The sequence below is a fragment of the Etheostoma cragini genome, chromosome 12 (genome assembly GCF_013103735.1).
Source record: "Etheostoma cragini isolate CJK2018 chromosome 12, CSU_Ecrag_1.0, whole genome shotgun sequence".
In the NCBI taxonomy this organism is placed as follows: Eukaryota; Metazoa; Chordata; class Actinopteri; order Perciformes; family Percidae; genus Etheostoma; species Etheostoma cragini.
This window is the reverse complement of record NC_048418.1, coordinates 285,178-290,176: the sequence shown is the minus strand read 5'-3', so window position 1 is coordinate 290,176 and position 4,999 is coordinate 285,178.

Genomic DNA, 4,999 nt, shown 5'->3' with positions numbered 1-4,999 from the left:
TGTGTGTGTGTGTGTGTGTGTGTGTGTGTGTGTGTGTGTGTGTGTGTGTGTGTGTGTGTGTGTGTGAGACTATGTGTTAGGTAACCTTGACCCTATCTTCCATGTATTTGTATGTCAGTGAATGAAGAAACAACGTGTTAACGTGGTTCTGTCTCCATACTGGACCGGCTTCAGATCCGTCACTCAGACCAGAAACCAAAACCACGTCCCTCTTCATCATCAGCAGGCACACTCTCAGCCGTTACCCTGAATATTATACTGAATATTATACTGAATATTATACTGAATATTATACTGAATACAAGGTCACATTGGTTGAAACTGATGACTGATGATTTGGTGTTCAGGTCAAATTGACCCGTTTCTAATTTTTAAAAGAAGGAAAATGGAACAAGTTCCATGTTTTCTACCTGAAATCAGCGTTCTTTACTTATTTCCTGAGATAAACATGTCTTCCTGACTCAGAACATTATTCTGGATATGACTCTTATGTTGTTTCCATGGTGATTTTTAAGATGAATTACAACCTTATGACTAAAACACACTTTCATGTGTAATAGTGTGCTAGTAGAGACTGATGCTCCCTGAACACAGATGTTATCTCAGCTGTTGGAAATGGAGATAAAGATGATATTTGTTAATAGATTATGAAGTAAAATGTTATTTCAGAATTGTTTTTAAAACCCTGAATAAATCCTGAGTCTAATTTGATCTAAGGATTAGAGAAACAGAAGCATTAAAGCATTAGAATTAGCTTAAATACATACATACAAGGAGATAAATGTACGCTTTAATATTAGTCATGTTATCATAAATCTAAATCTCTCTGGTTCATCGCTCTGTAGACGTTTTTTTATTTTTTCGATTTGTGTCATCCTGCGGGGGCGTTGGTATCTGCGACGTGATTGGCTGCTGCCGCTGCGGCTGGAAACTCTTCTGCCTCTGCTCCAGGATGTGGTCTCTCGCTGCAGCGAGACGCCGGCGTCACAGGCGGGGACAGGAAGCCTGTGTGTGTGTGTGTGTGTGTGTGTGTGTGTGTGTGTGTGTGTGTGTGTGTGTGTGTGTGGGGGCGGGGAGATGGAGGTCAGGTGAAGCTGCATCATCAGGTGTCAGCGTGAGAAGACAGTTCACACTAAATATAAACCATAATCAGAAATATGTCTCTTGATATCCAGGTGGGAGGAACAGCTGCTCCGAGGCCGGGGGACACCACGTCTCCGGGACATGGAGGACGACTTCAACTTGACCTGATTCAAAATGTAATTAAAGCCAATAATCAATATGAAGAGAAGTCAAGAGAAAACAGTGACTCATCGTTTATGTTCTTAAATACTTCATAGTACCCACGGTTACATGCACGTACTCCTCCAGTTATTCAGAAACAGACGGTCGTCCTCTCAGCTGTTCCACGATGTCAGGGTCTGCTGGTAGTAGGGGGGGGGGGGGATACATTTTTACAATATAATGCATCAGAGGCAGGGACAAGTAGACCAGAAAGAGGGAAATTCCACGCTAATCGCACCCTTAGTGTGTATATATGTATGTATGCATAGATATGTATGTATATGTATATTTATATGTATACATATATGTAGAGGAAGATTGTCTTCTCAGAATAAGAGTGGAAAATGGAATATTATCTGCATATTTAGGCTCAAACCAAGTTTCCACCTCAGAAACACAGACAAGACGTGTGTGTGTGTGTGTGTGTGTGTGTGTGTGTGTTTGTGTTGGAAATTTAAACAAGTTTCTTTAATTTTCAAGCATTTATGCACCAAATTAATGTGGAAACTTCTCTATTTATGTGAAGGAAAACAAGGCCACCTGACCCCAGAAACTACCTGACCCCTGAGACCTCCTGACCCCTGAGACCTCCTGACCCCTGAGACCTCCTGACCCCAGAGATCACCTGACCCCAGAAACTACCTGACCCCAGAGACCACCTGACCTCTGAGACTACCTGACCCCAGAGACCTCCTGACCCCAGAGATCACCTGACCCCAGAAACTACCTGACCCCAGAGACCACCTGACCTCTGAGACTACCTGACCCCAGAGACTACCTGACCCCAGAGACCACCTGACCTCTGAGACTACCTGACCCCAGAGACTACCTGACCCCAGAGACCACCTGACCCCTGAGGCCACCTGAACCCAGAGACACTGCGTCTCATGCCCGGCAGGTGTTGGTGTATCTGTCCTTGAGAAGGTGTGTAGTACAGCTACTCCAGTTCACGTCCATCAGTGGGACTGTCCCAACACATTGTCACTCTGTCAGAAAGCAGTATTAGGACAGGTGTCTTTGGGGTACAGGTAAGTCTAGGACCATGACATGAACCCCGTCCTACTGGGTAAGAGTCCCCCCCCCCCCCCCCCCCCCCCCCCCCCCCCGTCTGTCATAATACTCTCTAAGTACTCTCTACTGATGTCTCTCTATTGTTGTCTCTCTACATACTACTGTACTGTTGTCTCTCTACATAATACTCTCTACTGAGGTCTCTCTACATACTACTCTCTACGGTTGTCTCTACATACTACTCTCTACTGTTGTCTCTCTACATACTACTCTGTACTAATGTCTCTATATAGTACTCTCTACTGTTGTCTCTCTACATACTACTCTGTACTGATGTCTCTCTACATACTACTCTGTACTAATGTCTCTACATACTTCTCTGTACTAATGTCTCTACATACTACTCTCTACTGTTGTCTCTCTACATACTACTCTCTACTGTTGTCTCTACATACTACTCTGTACTAATGTCTCTGCATACTAGTCTCTACTGTTGTCTCTTTACATACTACTCTGTACTAATGTCTCTATATAGTACTCTCTACTGCTGTCTCTCAACATACTACTCTCTACTGATGTCTCTCTACATACTACTCTCTACTAATGTCTCTATATACTCCTCTCTACTGTTGTCTCTTTACATACTACTCTGTACTAATGTCTCTATATAGTACTCTCTACTGTTGTCTCTCTACATACTACTCTCTACTGATGTTTCTCTACATACTACTCTCTACTGTTGTCTCTCTACATACTACTCTCTACTGTTGTCTCTCTACATACTACTCTCTACTGATGTCTCTACATACTACTCTGTACTAATGTCTCTGCATACTAGTCTCTACTGTTGTCTCTTTACATACTACTCTGTACTAATGTGTCTATATAGTACTCTCTACTGCTGTCTCTCAACATACTACTCTCTACTGATGTCTCTATATACTCCTCTCTACTGTTGTCTCTTTACATACTACTCTGTACTAATGTGTCTATATAGTACTCTCTACTGCTGTCTCTCAACATACTACTCTCTACTGTTGTCTCTCTACATACTACTCTCTACTAATGTCTCTATATACTCCTCTCTACTGTTGTCTCTTTACATACTACTCTGTACTAATGTCTCTATATAGTACTCTCTACTGTTGTCTCTCTACATACTACTCTCTACTGTTGTCTCTCTACATACTACTCTCTACTGATGTTTCTCTACATACTACTCTCTACTGTTGTCTCTACATACTACTCTCTACTGTTATCTCTCTACATACTACTCTGTACTAATGTCTCTACATACTACTCTATACTGTTGTCTCTACATAGTACTCTGTACTGTTGTCTCTACATACTACTCTGTACTGTTGTCTCTACATAGTACTCTGTACTGTTGTCTCTCTACATTCTACTCTGTCATGTTGTCTCTCTACATACTACCCTGTCCTACTGTCTCTCTGTCCCCCGGGGCAGCAGGGTCACAGCTGGAGGTCAATAACCTTTTGGGCCAGTGTAAATCCTCTTTGGCGGACCCAGGTTCCCTCTCTGCAGCCAGAACCCTGACCCAGATCTCCTCTGGGCCACAGAACCCTCTATCGGTATATATAGGAATAATATATATATATATGTAGGAACACATTGATATACTTCTTTATGTTCAAATTATAAAATATTACTCATCAACCTTTACTCCCCCCTCTGCTGTAATTCATCCAGTGTGACATCACTCTGTGTTCATATGTTGCTTTTCTTTCACTATTGGGGTTGTTGGGTTAGGAAGTTATTTTACAGATGTGACAATCATCATCACGCTGATGGGGGTGGGATCGGCCCTGGTCTGACCCAAACCACTTCCCTCTGCCGAGATGGAAAATCATTTGTGTGTTTGGTTTCTGCAGCTTCACCGCCGGCAGGAAGTCAGCAGCAGGGCGTGCATGAGGTTAAAAAGAAGAAGAAGAAGAAATGAGGCTGCAGCAGCGTGGAGCGCTTTGAGGTCACAATCTGACAAACATCCGGTGGCAGAGAAGAAGAAAAAACACCACCAAAGAAGATTTCCGCTGGAAAAAAACAAGCTGCAGCTGTTTGTGCCCATAAGAAAATAATATATTAAAAGATATACATACAGTTGTGTTCATCACAATAATAACTATAATACATATAATAATGATCAAAATCCTTAGAATAGCTTTTAATTCAATAATAGCAATGCATTGAGGTATATGTATATATATATATATGTGTGTATATATATATATATATATATATAAATATATATATATATATATATGTATATACATATATAAAATGAAATTTCCAGCAGCAGATTTCAACAGCTTACAAAAACGTATAGAAAATACAGTATAGAGAGGAAAAACTCTATAAAATAACAATAATAACAACACTAATAAAAATAACAATAAAACCTTTGGCTATAAAAAAAAAACTTTACCAAAAATGATCAGTTAAGAGCAGTTAGAGTGACCAGGTATGTATGTGAGTAGATTATTACTTAATTTCACAGTGAAAGAGTGGCGACCACTCCTTCTTTTCCTTCCTCTCTTGTCCTTTACTGTCCTCCACTGTCCTCTACCATCCTCCACTGTCCTCTAATGTCCTCTACTGTCCTCCACTGTCCTCTACTGTCCTCTACTGTCCTCCACTGTCCTCTACCATCCTCCACTGTCCTCTACCGTCCTCCACTGTCCTCTAC